The 17,822-nt window shown below is 44.1% G+C and overlaps 1 protein-coding gene, 1 long non-coding RNA gene and 1 pseudogene across 5 annotated transcripts in view; 2 read left to right on the plus strand and 1 right to left on the minus strand.

Annotated features, from left to right (window-relative positions):
* Spata31f1 (SPATA31 subfamily F member 1) overlaps window positions 1-5,010 on the minus strand; it is a 23,151-nt gene extending 18,141 nt beyond the window's left edge. Inside the window, exon 1 of one of the 2 annotated variants that reach the window (XM_059254171.1) lies at window positions 4,896-5,010. The gene's annotated coding sequence lies outside the window, so the exon portion shown is untranslated. The remainder of the gene's footprint in view (window positions 1-4,895) is intronic. The other variant, XM_059254172.1, reaches the window with a different exon arrangement.
* Window positions 1-13,827, plus strand: part of LOC131903545 (uncharacterized) — a 25,382-nt gene extending 11,555 nt beyond the window's left edge. Inside the window, exons 2-5 of one of the 3 annotated variants that reach the window (XR_009377536.1) lie at window positions 8,910-9,055; window positions 11,450-11,529; window positions 12,983-13,279; window positions 13,473-13,827. This is a non-coding gene — a long non-coding RNA (uncharacterized LOC131903545). Of the gene's footprint in view, window positions 1-8,909; window positions 9,056-11,449; window positions 11,530-12,982 lie in introns of all 3 variants that reach the window. The other 2 variants (XR_009377535.1, XR_009377537.1) reach the window with 2 other exon arrangements.
* Window positions 13,828-13,983: 156 nt separating this feature from the next.
* Window positions 13,984-16,406, plus strand: LOC131904752 (serine/arginine-rich splicing factor 3-like; annotated as a pseudogene).
* The last annotated feature ends 1,416 nt before the right edge of the window (window positions 16,407-17,822 follow it).

Genomic DNA, 17,822 nt, shown 5'->3' on the forward strand with positions numbered 1-17,822 from the left:
TGTGATGACTCCAGGAAGTCAGACTTTGATATATGTTACAGATCTATTATTACAGGATGGAAATGTCCACAATCTCTCAAACCTTAAATCTCTGCCAGAGATCTCTTTCAGTCTTTCAGGACCTCTCTGAAGTGTGTGTGTATATACAGGTGCATGTGTGTGCAAGTATGCACATGTGTGTGTATACAGGTGCACGTGTGTGCAAGTACACACACATGTATATACAGGTGCATGTGTGTCCAAATGCGCACGTGTGTGTGTACATATGGCAGCCAGAGGACAACTTTAACTGAGATTTTAAAGATGCTGTTCACCTTGTGTTTTGAGACAGGGTCTATCATTGGTCTTGAGCTCACCGACTAGGCTGGCTGGCTAGTGAGCCAGATGTTTTGCCTCTCTAGCACTGAGATTTCGAGTATTTGCCATCATGCCCTGATGTTTAGGATGTGGTTCTGGGGCTCAAACTCCGGTCCTCATACTTGCAAGGCAAGGACCTTATAGACTGCGCTACTGTCCTTGGCTCTCCTCTGCAGTATTTATGGCCAGATGGCCTTGACAAGGCTTCCCTTTAAGACAGGGGCTCCTTTCAGTCTCCTGTGCCTCTGGAGTTAGTCTGGAGAAAGGTTATTTCCAAGCCCTGCCAGACCTCAGGGCCAGCATGTAATCTCAGACCTCAGGCTGACCCTTGTGTACTTTCTACTCCCTCAAGTTCTTCTTTACTCTGTTCTCAAAACTCTCATGGCCAACTCAGGGTCTGGCCCTATCCATTGCTTTTGTGAACAAAAGATTTGGAGTAGCTTCCAAGTCCACCCAGAAGCACACTAGCGGTGTTGGATGGTGGGATGGTCCTGTGCAGGGCACAAGCATGGCCCTTCTTCATGGACTCTCTTGTGTCAAGTTGACATAAGACTATCCAGTACAGACAGAGAACTAAACAAGACATGTGGGCAAAGGACCCAACGTGTTTCTTGGAAGAAAGCCTCTGTCCTGGTTAGTTTATGTCACTTGATGACAGTTAGAGTCATCAGAGAGAAGGGAACCTCAATTGAGAAAATGCATCCATAAGATCTGGCTGTAGGCAAGCCTGTGGATGCATTTTCTTAATTATTGATTGATACAAGAGGGCTCAGCCCCATTGTGGGTGGTGTTATCCCTAGGCTATGAGACGCCTATGTCACGCTCTGTGGACTCTGGGTGTCCACGGCACAGTAAAGGACCCTTACTCACTTGTTTCTAGGAAACGTGCGGAAGTCAGACTGTTTCCATTGTCAGGGTAGTGCCACAATTATCGTCATCAGGTTTCTCCAGGAAGCTGTTCGTGGCTGTAAGCTCAGAGGTGCTGTGGGTCACATAGCCTTGTAAAGAAAACTGAGCAGATGTGCCTCTGACAACCCCTCACAGAAGCGTTTACAGGAGCTCTGCTGTGTCTTCTGCTCATAAAATACTAATGGACACCTAAGATGCATCAAGGTTCTGAGGAGAGAAATTTTTTTTTTAATACATGAGCATCTTTGTTAATGCCCAAAGCCAAAGTTTTTAGCAAGTTTGACAGGAAAGCTCAACGTTGTGTCAAATATGAGACTGCCTAAGCTTCAGGTGGATTAGTACTCTATGCGCCGGTGCAGGGCAATCACCAGACAGGAGCCAGGGAGCGCTAGAGGATGGCACCCACACATCCTACATGCCCAGGCAGGGGCAGGCTCTGCATTAGCTGGAATCTTTTAGGTCAGTTGCTCGTGAATCTCAAGGCTGGCTTTTCGTCGGATTCATCAACGGCTTGTTAAAAACAAGGCTGGCTGAATTATTTGCAGGACCCAGGTGAAAATGAAAGGGTCAGGCCCTGTGCTGGCTGATTCTGTGCCAGCTTGGCACAGGCTAGAGTCATTTGAGAGATGAGAACCTCAGTTGAGGAAATGCCTCCATAAGATTGGGCTGCAGGCAAGAATGTAGGGCATTTCCCTAATTAGTGATTGGTGAGGGTGGAGCCACCCCTGGGCTGGTGGTCCTGGGTTCTATGAGAAAGCAGGCTGAGCAAGCCATGAGGAGCAAGCCAGCAAGCAGCACCCCTCCATGGCCTCTGCATCAGCTCCTTCCTCTAGAATCCTACCCTGATTTGAGTTCCTGTCCTGACTTCCTCCAAAGATGGACTACAATGTGGAAGCGTAAGCTATATAAACCCTTCCCTCCTCAACTTGCTTTTGGTGATGGTGTTTCGTCACAGTAATAGAAACCCTGACTAAGACAGGCCCCTTGTTTTAAAAGTAGGAAATATTAAAGGTAATAATTAGAAAAATTTACACCCCCCTCAATGGGGTTTCTGTGTAACAGTCCTGGATGACCTGGAACTTGCTTTGTAGACCAGGTTGGCCTTGAACCCACAGAGATCCACCTGCCTCTGCCTCGGGAGTTCTGGAATTAAAGGCGTGCACCACCACTCATGGCTGAACTTTACCCTTCTTCTCTCTCTCATGTTCTAAATCTCAAGGTTAAACAATATGCATGAATTTTAATTGTTCATGTTTATCCTGTATGCTGTCAGTTTTAAGCATAAGTATCAGAGAACTTTATGTATTTACTGACAGTCCATAATTCATACATATAGTTTACTGATACAGATGGATGTTCTTCTTCTTAGCAGAACCATGGAAATACTCATAGCATCATCATTTTTATTTTTCATCTTGATCCGTGGGCATCTCCACTGCCCTGTGGAAGTCAGTGGCCTCGCCAACACACTTATCTTATACTCACTTCAGGTCTCACCCACGGGTTCACCAGAATTCTGAGCTCCTGGGCATTGCAATGCTACATGTCAGTGACAGATAAACACTGCATGGGTTTCCTGTACCTGTGCCAATCCTCAGTTATACCACGGGGCAGCCCCAACAGATGACAAGTTCAAAGTTCAAATTATACCCCACACACAAGTTTCATTTCAAATGGCAACCCCAAAGCCACTCAGGAGTCCCCTCATGTAGCCTTGTTAAGTAGCTTAAACCCGAGTCCTGCTGAAGCTATGGACAATAGTCCAGGGGTGGATGGGGTATTTCTCAGCAGCAGAACACCTGCTGAGCATGCACAAGGCCTTGGGTTCAATTCTAAGTAGGCGGGTAGGAAGAGGAGAAGGAGAAGCAGGAGAAGGGAAGGGAGGGTGCGCGGAGGAGGTGAAAGAAGGGGAAAGACTCATACTCCGCGGAGCCACTGAAAATGGGAAAGAAACATATACAGGAGAAAATTTCCTATGTAATACCAGAATTAGGTTAGACCAGATCCGATGGTGGTTCTGATAAGAGATATATTGTAAGAGCAGCCACTAAGAAAGTAACTGTAAGAGAAAAAACATGAAATAAATCGAAATCATACTAGGATTATTCACTAAATGCAAAACAAGGCATCAAAGAGGAACACCAAGGAAAAGCAAACTGTGAGCCTTAAATTTAACCATAAAAACAGCATTGGAGAATATGTGCTAAATAATGCAGCTAGCGGGCAGATTGTTACCTCAGATCACAGATGAGGGCCTGATGGCTCAGCGGTAAGGAGCATTTACTGTTCTTGCAGAGGACCCAGGTCTGACTCCCAGCATTACAGCTCACAATGGTCTGTAACTCCACTTTCAGGAGACCTGATGCCCCCTTCTGGCCTCCAAGGACACCAGGCATGCATGTGGTATACACAGATACATGCAGGCAAATCACCATACACATCAAATAAACAGACCTTAACTATGAGGTGCCGGGAGGTGGACTCAGCCGGTGAGGTGCTTACCGTGAAGCTGAGGGCCTGAATTTGGATCCCCAGGACATACATTAAAAAACAAAGGCGGCAGAGCCAGGCGGATCTCTGTGAGTTCGAGGCCAGCCTGGGCTACCAAGTGAGTTCCAGGAAAGGCGCAAAGCTACACAGAGAAACCCTGTCTCGAAAAACCAAAAAAAAAAAAAAAAAAAAAAAAAAAACAAAGGCGGCCTTGTGTTCACATGTGCCTGTGAGCTTTGTGGATGTGCTGCTTCCTTTCGTCAACTTGACATAAACTGGAGTCGCTTGAGAAGAGGGAACCTCAACTGAAGAATTACTTTCATTAGATTGGCCCATGGTCATGTCTGTAGGGCATTTTCTTGATTAATGATTGATGAGGAAGGACCCAGCACACCCCTGGGCAGGTATTCCCCAGCTACATAAAGAGGAAGGCAGAGCAAACCACAGGGCAAGCCAGGAAGTGGTCTTTCTCTGTGGCCTCTGCCTCAGTTCCTGCCTCCAGGTTCTTGCCTTGGACTCCTGTTGGGGCTTCCCTTGGTGAGATGGACTGTTACCTGGAAGTTTAAGATGGACCCTTCTCTCCAGGTTGGTGTTTGTGTTTTATTACAGCAACAGAGAGCAAAGTAAGGGCCTCAGGACACCATCCTCTCTAGTCAAAGATTTCTATTACAATCTACCAAAGTGTGTGTGTGTGTGTGTGTGTGTGTGTGTGTGTGTGTGTGTGAGAGAGAGAGAGAGAGAGAGAGAGAGAGAGAGAGAGAGAGAGAGAGAGAGAGAGAGAGAGAGAAAGTGTGTAGGCCAGTGGTTCATATCAGGTATTTTGCTCAATTGCTTTTCCCTTATTTCTCTAGATGGTCTTCTCTCATTTTTCCAGATAGGGTCTCTTTCAGTGAAATTTGAGCTCCTCAATTCTTCTAGGCTGGCTGATGGGTTCCAGAAACGTACCTGTTTCCACCCCATCTCTCATCACTGGAATGGCAGGTGTGGGCCTTTATGTGGGTGCTAAGGATATGAATTCAGGTCCTCATTTGTACATGGCAAGGATTTGCCAACTGTCTTAGGGGTTTCTCTTACTGTGAAGAGACACCATGACCACAGGAACTCTTCTAAAGGAAAAACATTTAATTGGGGTGGCTTACATTTTCAGAGGTTTAGTCCATTATCATCATGGTGTGACACTGTGGCATGCAGGCAGACATGGTGCTGGAGTAGGAGCTGAGCATCTTGACATCTTGATCTGAAGGCAACAGGAAGTTAACTGAGCACTGGGTGTGGCTTGAGCTGAGACCTCAGAGCCCACCTCCACAGTGACATACTTCCTCCAACAAGACCACACCCACTCCAACAAGGCCACACCTCCTAAGAGTGCCACTCCCTTTGGGGGGCATTTTCTTTCAAACTACCACACCAACTAAGTCATGTCCCCAGTCCTGTTTATTTCTGCCTTTAATGAAAGGTCCTTCATGTGTGCCAAGAGTTCCCCTTTTATCATCTGTTCCTTTAACAGACATTCATCTTCCCCCTTCCCTGGGACTATATTGGAGGAATGGCTGGAGGGGAACATGGTTTGATATGGGCAAACAATTGTGAAAGGGATGCCAAGGAAAATGTAACTTAACTCACTATCAGAATACTAAAATTAGGCTGGGTGGTGGTGACTCATGCTTTTAAACCCAGCACTTTGGAGGCAGAGGCAGGTGGATCTCTGAGTTTAAGGCCAGCCTGGTCTACAGAGCAAGTTCCAGGACAGCCATGGATACACAGAGAAACCCTGTCTCAAACAACAAAACAAAATAAGTATCTATCTATCTATCTATCTATCTATCTATCTATCTATCTATCTACCTACCTACCTACCTACCTACCTACCTATATATGTAGTAGAATATTATTTTAAGGTGTGTGGCTTTTGTTTATGTTGCATTTGCTTAACTCTGTGAAGCTGTGTTACTTTGCCTGTCTAAAACACCTGATGGTCTAATAAAGATCTGAACAGCCAATAGCAAGGCAGGAGAAAGGATAGGCAGGTCTGGCAGGCAAAGAGAATCTATAGAAGGAGAAATCTGATAAGAGAGATCTAGGAACAAGAGAGAAGGAGGAAAACATCAGGGCTAGCCACCTAGCTATACAGCAAGCCATGGAGTAAGAGTAAGATTTACAGAAGTAAGAGAATGGGAAAAGCCCAGAGGCGTAAGGTAGATGGGATAATTTAAGTCAAGAAAAGCTGGCTAGAAACTAAGCCAAGGTAAAGGCCGGGCATTCATAATTAACACTAAGCCTCCATGTGTGATTTATTTGGGAGCTGGGTGGTGGGCCCCCCAAAGAGTAAAAAGCAAACAACAACTGTAGCTGAAGTTTTCTCCAGTCCTGCCTGGCCCACGGTCAGGACAAATTTCTCTCACCCTCCAGTCCCATAGCCGCTCAGACCCAACTGAGTAAACACACAGAGACTTATATTGCTTACAAACTGTATGGCTGTGGCAGGCTTCTTGCTATCTAGTTCTTCTATCGTAAATTAACCCATTTCTATTAATCTATAAGTTGCCACATGGCTTGTGGCTTACCAGTATCTTTACATGTTTCTTGTCATGGCGGCTGCTGGCATCATCTCCTGACTCAGCCTTCCTGTTCCCAGAATTCTCTTCTCTGCTTGTCCTGCCTATACTTCCTGCCTGGCTACTGGCCAATCAGCATTTTATTTATACAGACCGATATCCACAGCACTTCCCTCCCCTTTTTTTTTCTTCAAAAAGGAAGGTTTTAACTTTCGGCAGTGAGGTGTAAGAAGGAGGTTTTAGTTTCAGATCTTAGCTACTGCTCTGACCTCTTGGGCTTTTAACTCTGCATTCGGCTCTGTGTTTCTTATTTAATAAGACCGTTACATCTACATCTGGTGCCCAACATTTGTGGTACAACTTCACAAAAGAGCTGTTTGCCTGTGGCCTTGTGGGCCCCAGCTCAGGCCCGAGCTACAATCAGCCGGTTGTGGTGGTGCATACCAATTGGATTTACTGAAGGAGGCAGAGGCAGGAGGATCCCAAGTTTGAGTCCGGCCTAGGAGGCTTGTTGAGGAGAAGCTGCGGCTGGGGCTGAACTAAAAACAGTGATGGTGGTGGTGGCGGTGGTGTTGGCGGCGGCGATGGCAGTGGGACCATGGAGGTGATGGCTGCTGCTCCGAGTTGCCAGCTGCTTCCCATCTTGATGGTGGCAGTGATGCTGTTACTGGGGATGAAAGGTTTACTGCTGCTTGTTCAGAGAAGAATTGCTAGGACCATCATGTTACAAGAAAGCATCAGCAAAGGTCAGTTTGGAAAAGTTTGGAAGACAAATGGTGGGAAGAAATTGCTGTGAAGATTTTCTCTTCTAGGGAAGAACATTCATGGTTCTGAGAGATAGACATTTATCAGACTGTGATTGCTCCAAACCACAGAGGAGGCACAAAAAAAAAAAAAATCTGCCGGGAATCATGACCATGCCTAACAGCAACTTTGAAATCTACAAAAGGATGATGGGACCCAACAGGGACTGACAATTCCACATGGACTATGATAATACCATTAAGCTGATTAACACCATTCAATGTTCGGTTTTGGACTATGAACTGCACAGGACAATTTCAAGATGACTAGCTGAGATGATCCAGCCTGACAGACTACTGGAACAAGGACTTGAGACAAGCCCTGCACTTTCACATTATGCAGAGACTGGACAAATGATACAAGACTTGACAATTAACCCCAAAATTTTCTTTTCAGGATTCCCTAAAGATGTCTTCACCCCCAGAAAGCAGGAAGTAATTTTAAGAAAACAACGCCCCCATTCCCAAGAGGTGGGGTGGGTATTCTTTGGTCGATGAATGACTTATGGATAATTGTCATTGTTTATGATGGTTGGTTACAAGTTGTTAATTGTTAATGGTCAGGAAAAAAGCTGAGTAAGGAGATTAGATTCAGAGTTTTGTTTAAAAAAAAGAGAGTATAGATATGAGGTAGATCATTGAATCTACTCTGAGAAAAAAGATAAAGAAATAATAGAATAAATGGGTAGATCATTGAATCTACTCTAAAAAGAAAAAGGGGAAGATATAAAAATGACAAAAGGTAGATTATTGAATCTATTATGAAAAGAAAAAAGAGAGAAATTGGATATAATAAGATAAAAAGGGAGATTATTGAATCTACTTTTAAAAAGGAACTACTTGTTTTAAATAGGATAAGTAATGAAAATTTTTTGTCTGAATTTATCAAATGTTAATGGACTAGACATCGTTAATGTAATTCTTGACGGTATATATTATATATACTTATTGGATATAGTTTTTCTTGTATTAGTTATAAGCTTTTTTAAATTTTAGACAAAAAAGGGAAAATGTGGTGGTATTGTGTTCCCCAAAATATTGTGCACTCTAATAAACTTATCTGGGGTCAGAGAACAGAACAGCCACAATATTAAACATAGAGGTTAGGCAGTGGTAGCACATGCCTTTAATCCTAGCATTCCAGAGGCAGAAATCCATGTGTTCAAGGATACAGCCAAGCATGGTGACTCACGCCTTTAATCCCAGGAAGTAATGGCAGGAAGCAGAAAGGTATTTAAGGCATGAGGACAAGGAACTATAGCCTGGTTAAACTTTTAGGCTTTTTTTTTTTTTTTTAAAGATTTATTTATTTATTTATTACGTATACAGCATGTATGACTGCAGGCCAGAAGAGGGCACCAGATCTCGTTACAAATGGTTGTGAGCCACCATGTGGTTGCTGGGAATCAAACTCAGGACCTCTGGAAGAGCAGTCAGTGCTCTTAACCTCTGAGCCATCTCTCCAGCCCCAAATTTTAGGCTTTTGAGCATCAGTTCAGCTGAGATTCATTCTGGATGAGGACTCAGAGGCTTCCAGTCTGAGGAATTGGCGAGGTGAGGAAGCTGTGGCTTGTTCTGCTTCTCTGATCTTCCAGCATTCACCCCAATAACTGGCCTCAGGTTTGATTTTATTAATAAGAATTTTTAAGATTCATGCTACAAACAACAACAACAACAACACACACACATATATGTACATATATATTAAAATTATTAACTTAATTTCTGTCTCTGCTACATACGTGGACTCTAAGAATTCTGAGGTCTCTTCATCCTGCTACTGTTTTATTACCAGCATCCAGCCCAGGGCCTGTTATTCAGTCAACACTCGTGGAAAACCAATGGAATAAACAGTTGAGAAGAACAATGTATGCTAAGCAGTTTGCTCTCTTGGCACTGGGATCCTTTGCAGGACTTGGAGCAGAGGACTGAAGTGATCAGGTATGGAGGTTATCAAGTGTTTTCAGGTTGTCACAATCACTATGAGTAGCAGTCTGTATTAAGTACTAACTGTTAACTGCCACGTGACATAGTATAGGGAGAACTCACTACGGTAAATATTAAAATCTACAAGTCTCCTGAGAGGAGCTGAGAAAGATTTATGAGGCACTAAGTACCCCTGACGCCCTGGAATTATCACCCTCTTTTCCACTTTGCTCCTTAACACTGGCCCTTTAGTCAGCCGAACTAGCTAGGTAGAGACCCTGTCACAGTTTTGGCTGAGATTTGGATACTCAGCCTGCTTTACTGTGATATTTGCATTTCATACTAAATTTGTCTATAACATTATAAATTTCACACTCCTACATTTCTGTTATAACATCATAATCACAAAAATGACATTTTTGTCTTCTCTTTTGCAAGTGAAATGAGCATTTCCATATATAAATAGAGAAGAGAAATTGCTGGTCATCTCCCGAAATGGTTTAGGGGCTTGCTACAAGGCTGAGGCTTAAGTACTCAGTGTCTGGAAGGAGCCACATCCTGTGTGGGTTCAGAGTTGTCCTCATGACTTAGGTGCTCTCCCGGTCGTCGACATTTCTTTCACTGAAACTGAAGGAGCTTGAGACAAGACACAGTTTGGGAGTTGTTCTCTGAAATGTTTACCATTGATCACTCTAACTACTCATACAAGATTTCTGGCGGAGGAAGGTGCCTCACTAAAGAGAGTGTGCAGAGTCCTGCAGGCCTAAGATATAGGCTAAAGACAGCTGGGAGAGGGACAGAGACAGGGAGCGGGGGAGGGGAGAGAAAGGGGGAGAGAGAAAGAGAGGGTCTTTGTAGCTGGTGCTCGCCTCAGAGTGGAAAGGATATGTGCAGATCCCCCCGGGGCATCATGAAGCAATACAGCCCAGCGTCCGCTTCTCTAAAGACCAGGGTCACTTCCTGACATCATGTATGAAGATTCTAGCAACCATAGACTATTATATGAACTCTTACCACCGGAAAGCTACACCGTAAGCAAGCCAAAGAAACTAATGAACACATCTCAGAGAGGGTCAGGGACATGGAGAACTAGCCTAGGCGAACTTGAACTTGACATTTTCCCCTCAATTTTATAACCCCAATGATAGCCTTCAAAAAAGACTCATAAGCTTGTGTCAATGTTTGTAAGGAGAGAGTGAAATTGTGAAACTTCATCTTCATTGGAGATGAATTTAGGGAAGAACTCAGCCAGAGTTAACATTGTTGGAAGAAGTCATACTCTCTGCCTAAACGATTCCAAATCAGTGCATTTCAAGATTGTCTCGAAGGGACCTTGGCTTTGCTCTCTACACATAGGCTAAACCTCAAATGACAGGAAAATATAGGGGTTATTGGGGTAACAGCAGCTATTTTCTGCAGAAATCACTTGCAAGTAGAAATCCAGGGCTCCTTCCAAGTTCCAGAATCTTCTGTCTAGTCTGCAGATGCCTGGTATATTTCAGGCCTGTAATTCCTTCTAGTCTGCTCATCTTGATTTGCTTTTTCTCAGCACCGCCAACATTCCCCTTCTTGGCCTATTCAAATTGTCTTGGTGTCTTAGACTAGAGAACTTAAAAACAATAAAAGTCTATTGCTTACATTTCTGGAGACTGAGCCATCCAAGGTTAAAATGCCAGCATATTTGGTGTTGGGTAAGGTTTTGCCATGAATTCACCCCAAGCTTTCTCACGTGGCTCTTAACGACCTTTTTTTTTTTTTTTTTGGTTTTTCGAGACAGGGTTTCTCTGTGTAGCTTTGCGCCTTTCTTGGAACTCACTTGGTAGTCCAGGCTGGCCTTGAACTCACAGAGATCCGCCTGGCTCTGCCTCCTGAGTGCTGGGATTAAAGGCGTGCGCCACCACCGCCCGGCAACCTTTTTTTTTTTAAGACAAGGTCTCTCTATGTAGCCCCCACTGACCTGGAACTCCTTATGTAGACCAGGCTGGCCTGGAACTCACTGAGATCCTCTGGCCTCTGCTGGCCCTTAAGTATATGGTTTGGTAGAATTAAGAACATTCACACTGGTGAATAATCACCATCACCATCCATCTCCAGAACTCTTATTATGCTGTAAGACTGCAAGTATCCCCACTAACGGGGTCACCTTCTCCTCTCCTCCACCACGGGCACCCACCACTCTTCTTGTGTCTATGATTTTGACTCCTCTGAGCACCTCATATAAATGGACTCATACAACATTTGTCTTTTTCTGGCTGGATTGTTTTATTTAGGTCCGTCTGTGTTGTAGCGTGTCACAGAATTTCCTTCCTTTCTAAAAATGAATATTTTATTACTTTGATATGCAGCATTTTATGTATCTACTGACCTGCATTGGCTAGTTGAGTTGTTTTTATGTTTTATCTATTGTAGATTGTGCTGCCATGACTGTAGGTATAAAATTTCTTTACAAATATGGAGTGCTATAGAAGTGCAAAAACATCTTCAAGAGAGTAAGTAGTTTTTCTTTCATTTTTATTAATAAATTTTATTTTATTACACACACACACACACACACACACACACACACACACACACACACACTGACCACTTCTCCCTATTTCCTCCCTCTTTCCAGCCCCTTCTCTACAAACATCCCTCCCATATTCATGTTTTATTAAAAATTATGTCCTACAGAATTTACCCAGGGCCATCTGTCTGTGTGACCATGGCTGTGAAACTGTCCATTAGAACAGTGGTTTTCAACTTGTGGGTCATGATCTTTGGGGGCGGTGTCAAATGACCCTTTCACAGGGGTCACCTAAGACCATTGGAAAACACAGATATTTACATTATGATTCATAATAGCAAAATTACAGTTATGAGCTAACCATGAAAATAATTTTATGGTTGGGGGTCACCACAACATGAGGAACTGTATTAAAGGGTCACACATTAGGGAGGTTGAGAATCACTGCTGTAGAGCCAATTATACTTAGAGAGGTAACTGAGACCCAAAAGACAAATGTGGCATGTCTCCCTCACATGTGGATCCTTGCTGTGACTCTTTAGTTTCATGTGTCTAATTTGGAGCACCCCAGGAAGCCAAGAAACTAGAAGGCAGTTGGGTTTTGGAGTGGAGGTGACAGTAGCACATAGGTAAAGTGATAGGCTGTTGTTGAATATTTGACTATGCAAAGATGTGTTGCATTTGTTTAATTATGTAAATATGTGTTGCTGTTTTACCTTGCCTGCCTAAGGCACCTGATTGGTCCAATAAAAAGCTGAATAGCCAATAGCAAAGGTGGAACTTGATGGCAGGGGGAATAAGTAGGAGGAGGAATTTAGACTAAGGGGAGAAAGAAAAGGAGATTTCAGGGAGATGCCAGGAACCAGACAGGCAGACAGGGAGGAAGCAGGAAAGTAGGACATACAGAATGCAAAAAAAAGAGGTAATAAGCCCTGAGGCAAAATGTAGATGAATAGAAAAAGATTAAATTAAATTAAAAGAGCTAGTAAGACATGCCTAAGCTAAGGCCAAGCATTCATAATTAATAATAAATCTCCGTGTCTTTATTTGGGAGCTGGTTGGTGGCCCAAAGAAAACACCAACTAGAATAGGTGAGAGGCAGAGAATACTGGGGGCAGGAAGGCTCATACAGGGAGAAGGATGAGAGATGGGGGTGGGCAGGAGAAGGTCAATCAAAAGAAAAGGGAATATGACAAACCACACTCAAGTCCACTATCTGGCAACCCAATTAAAAAAAAATTAAAGAGGATTTGAAGGCAGTTATCATGCAAGGGTAGATAATGCCAGTCCTAGAAGTAAAGGCCACCAGACCAAAGGAAAAATAAAAGCAGTGACAGATATGGGATGCCTCCATAGCAGTTGTTGGTCAAGGGGGACTCAAAGCCCACCCCCCCCAATAATTCAGGCACTTGTCATTTCTCTTGTCTTCCCACCAGAATAAGATTCTATGACTGAAGACACCATATCCTTGAATGCAAGACGTAGAAAAGTCAAGCTGAAGCTGAGCTGTACGTCTCCCAGTGGCTGGCTGGCTTCCATAGTGCCAGATGAGGCTGGGCAGGCCACTGGGGGACAAAGGCACTAGTGGTCTTAGCCTCTGTGAACTCTACAAACTATAATGCATCTGCCAGGCAAGATGTGCCCATTGCTGAGACAGTGGCACAGCTGTTAGGGGGTAACCAACTACCTCCATAACCGGATATGAGGCCCCCTCAGGAGAGGATCCATACTCAGTAATTAGTTTTTCTAATCACTATCTCTACTATCTGTGTGGAACTCTTTCCCAAAATTCATTTCAGGAGTTTAATGACCCTTCCTCTCCTTTTTTCAGATCCCTCATTGATTCTAGACGCAGAACCCCCTTTTCCTTTCTTTTCCTTCATTCATTTCAGCTGCTGAACTTCCCCCCTTCCTTTCTACTCCCAGATGGTCAGACAAGACCAAATCCTGTGACTTGAAGTTCTCCGAAGAAGTAAAATCCACATTGAAGGTCCCTCAGACTGACCTTGGCTGATAGAACACTGTGATTATGGAGAGAGGGAATGTTACAGATCAGGAGCTAATGTTGGCATCTCAAGATGCTGGTATAGACACAGAACTCTCCCGAGGATGAATTTGGTATGTAATTTCAGAAAGAGATGAGAAATATGGAAAGGCAAGTAAGGGCTGTAGTAGTAAACAGCATCAACAAGAAACTAGATACAATAAAAATAGTGACTATCAGATTCATAAAGGAAACTACAGACCCAGACTTAGAGTCCTGAGCAAAGTGGTTGGGGAAAGGGAAAATGCCCTCCCCCCAACACTCTGGGTCCTCAAAAAGAAGCGGAAAAGAGACTTAGCAGAAGCAAACAGAGCAATAACAAACTTTTAGACAGTAGATTTGCAGGCTATGTGATGTGGATGTGGGGGGAGGGTTCCAGGGTAGGTGGCGACAATGACTCCCAGATTCGTCAAACACCCCACAGGAGCTGACCGGACACCAGTCTACTCAGACAAAGGCTGTAGGATGGTAGAGAGGTAGCCCAAACCTAGATAGGATGAGAATGTCCAGCTGCAAATGTAAGTCCCCCCAGAACCTCAAACATGGAAACCCACGTGGGAAAAGGACAAACATCCTGTGCAGGTGGAAGACAGTAGCTGTCAGGGTAGATCCTGGCTTGAGGAGCCCTGCACTTACGTAAAGGGCTGGGAAACTCGTGGTGTGGGTGGGCGGGGCACATAGACGCTGACTCCAGAACGCAGTAGTTCAACTCAGTGAAGAAGACGTGACAGACACAGACAGCGTGCATCCAGCTCATTCTGGTCTAACCTGCTCCAGCTCCGGAGACACAAGCAGCTGTTCTTGCCATAAGCATCTCGGCAAGAAGAGTGACTGATGTTGTAATACCTTGTTTTCATTTTATTTTATTTTTATCCTCGCTTCTGTATTAACTCTCATTGTTTTCAGTCCTGATTTCACTCAGGTATGGTTGTCCTGTCTTCCTTTGTACCTGTTTCCTTCTTCTGTTCTTTCCTTATCCACAGCTAATGGTTGCCCTCTCATCCCTACATTACTTCTTCTTTCGCTCTTTCCAGTCCCTCTTCTTTTTACTGCCTTTTTTTTTTGGGTGGAGAACAATGTCTCACTGTGTATACCTGATTAGCCCGATACTGGCTAAGCTGTCCTTGAACTCACAGAAATCACCTCTGTCTCCTCAGTATTGAAACTAAAGGCAATGAACCACCACATCTGCTCTCTTTTTACTTCTTAATTATATAATCTTTAAACTAACATTATTCATGAGGTCCAAACAATGGGAAAGGAGGAGGGTCGTGGGAGGGCGGAAGGCTGAAGACTCTGCAAGGGGCTGTAGACAGACGAGACATTCTTTATTTACTCAGGTGAAGGCTGCCACAGACCACGAGGCACAGGCTGGCACACATGGGCTGCACACAGGAAGGCAAATGCACATGTAGACCAGAACCAAGGTGTGTGGATGTAGACACACAGGCCTACAGATGGACACACAGGCAGGCTGGTGAAGGCTCAGACAAATGCCCTTGATCTCAATGCCATATTCACACATAAAACCCACATAAAAGTGGCATCCTGCCCGCCATTTCGTGGACGCAAGGGAACGGAGAGCATCTGCGGAAGCAGATCCCGAAGGGCACGGGTGGGCCTGTCGGAGTGTTGGGATTTGAGCTTCAACTGTTTGAACCCAGGATCTCGAAATACATCGTGATTCCTGTCCATTAGATTGTAAGGTGTATGTAGGTAATCTTGGAAACAATGGGAATAAGATTGAATTAGAACGGGCTTTTGGCTATCATGGACCACTCCGAAGTGTGTGGGTTGCTCGAAACCCTCCTGGCTTTGTGTTCGTTGAATTTGAGGATCCCCGAGATGCTGTCCGAGAGCTAGATGGAAGAACACTATGTGGCTGCCGTGTGAGAGGGGAACTTTCGAATGGCGAAAAGAGAAGTCGGAACCGTGGCCCACCTCCCTCCTGGGGTCGTCGTCCTCCGCCTCGGCGAAGATCTCCAAGGAGAAGCTTCTCTCGAAGCCGGAGCAGGTCACTTTCTAGAGATAGGAGAAGAGAAAGGTCTCTGTCTCGCGAGAGAAATCACAAGCCGTCTTGATTCTTCTCTAGGTCTCGTAGCCGATCTAGGTCAAATGAAAGGAAGTAGAAGACCAGTTTGCAAAAAAGGTGATGTACAGGAAAGAACTTCATTTGACAGGAGTATGTACAGGAAATTCAAGTTTGTTTGAGACTTCATAAGCTTGGTGCATTTTTAAGATGTTTTAGCTGTTCAAATTTGTTTTGTCTCTTGGAACAGTGACACACAACGATGTAATTCTCTATGGTTCCAAGTGGATCCTAGGAGGCATGTAATATCAAGAAGTGTTACTTTACAATGTTCCCTTAAGCAAGATTGAATTTGCTTTGAACTTTAGTTTTTCATAGACTGAAATAAACCTAGATCCTGCCCAGTTAAAGTGTGATGTGCTAATGATATAGAAAGAGCTGGCAGAAACGGAAAAGCTGTAGTTTCTCTAGTAGCTGGGATACGTGTGGAGCTGTGGGGGAATGATAAGCAGTCTTTAAACGCTGCTGTGAGCACAAGCCAACAGGTAAAGGGTGGGAACTGCACTCCGAAGGCTTGCAGAGAGGTTCCTCACCGATTGCTATAGACGGACAGAAAGCTGTTTGTAACATTTTATTTGAAATGGAAGGCTTTAAGTTAGCAGTGTCCTATCAGTTTAAGGGTACATTGTAGAGCTGAACTTTTGAGTTACTGTGCAAGATATCTTTTCCATGCTGTCATTTGTAATATGTTTGTGAGAATCCTTGGGATTAAAGTTTTGGTTACAAATTGTTGTTTCACTTGAAAGCCTGTTTTTCCTTGTACACTCAGATCTGTGAGCTTGGTCTCAAGTCCAAGTATAACATTCCTATTGGAAGCCATACTTATATTTTCCTGTAAAGTGCTTTGGATTAAGAAAATACTAGCATACCTGTGTAGTGGTCAAAAAAAAAAAAAAGTGGCATTCTGCCAAAAGTAGTTAAATACAAATTATATCACTGTTTATGTTGGGGTTCCTGGATCACCCAGTGTCCACCATTTTGTGCTGACTCAGACCCCTGGCTGTCCAATGTCAGTCACTTGGATCCATATCAGTGCTATAAATATAAAGCGGCCATGTGCCTTCTGTTCCCTACAGTGTCCTAACTCCTTTGATTTCTGTCTTTATGGGGGACATAACTGAAGTGTCAAGTGCTTTTACTGCATTTTAATACCAAGTTTGTTGTCAAATTATTATAGTATTGCTGCTTGCTTCTCTTCCCAGTGTCTTTCAGTCTGGGGTGTTTTGCTCCCACTCTTTTTTCTTTTTTCTTTTTTTGGTTTTTCAAGACAGGGTTTCTCTGTGTAGCTTTGCGCCTTTCCTGGAACTTGCTTTGTAGACCAGGCTGGCCTCAAACTCACAGAGATCCGCCTGCCTCTGCCTCTCGGGTGCTGGGATTAAAGGTGTGCGCCAACACCGCCGCCACCACCACTCGGCCCTTCTCTTTCTATTAGTTCATTTTTTGTGGGTCTTCCACATAAAACCCCACTCAGATCCCATTCTCTTATCTAAAAATCATCTAATAGGGTGATTAAAAAAAAATAACTGAAGAGCTGGGTATAGTGGTGCATAACTTAAATCCCAGCACTCAAGAGGCAAAGGCAGGTGGTTCACTGTGAGTTTGAGGTCAGCCTGGTCTACAGAGTGAGTTCTGGAAAACCAGGGATATATGTAAAGACTGTCTAAAAAAATAAAGAAAAACATTTAAACAAATATATACGAGTAATTGTGCTCTACTAGGAGGAAGTAGCCTTGCTACCTCTATCTTCTGCCCTTTCATACGGTGTTTCAGCTGGTAAAGGAGGTTGCCTCTAATTCTGATGGCCTGAGTTTGATCTCTAGGACCCACATGACAGGGGGAGAGAAGCCACTTCTGCAGACTGTCCTCTGGCTTCCACTGGTACACTGTGGGATGTGTGGGCCTGCTCCCCCAGTAAGTAAATAAAATGTAAACTACAAATTTTAAAGAGGCAAAATTGTACCACTCCTCCCCTTCCTTAAAATTATGGTGTTACCAAGGACACAGAGGAGAGGCTTGAAGCTGATCATGATGCTGGGTTCTGCCCTCAATGACCTTCAGGCCTGCTAATTTCCAGTTAGTTACCCAACAGCACTGTTCACAATAGCCAAGTTGTGGACTCATCTTAGGTGTTCCTTAGCAGAGG

The sequence above is a fragment of the Peromyscus eremicus genome, chromosome 2 (assembly GCF_949786415.1).
Source record: "Peromyscus eremicus chromosome 2, PerEre_H2_v1, whole genome shotgun sequence".
In the NCBI taxonomy this organism is placed as follows: domain Eukaryota; kingdom Metazoa; phylum Chordata; class Mammalia; order Rodentia; family Cricetidae; genus Peromyscus; species Peromyscus eremicus.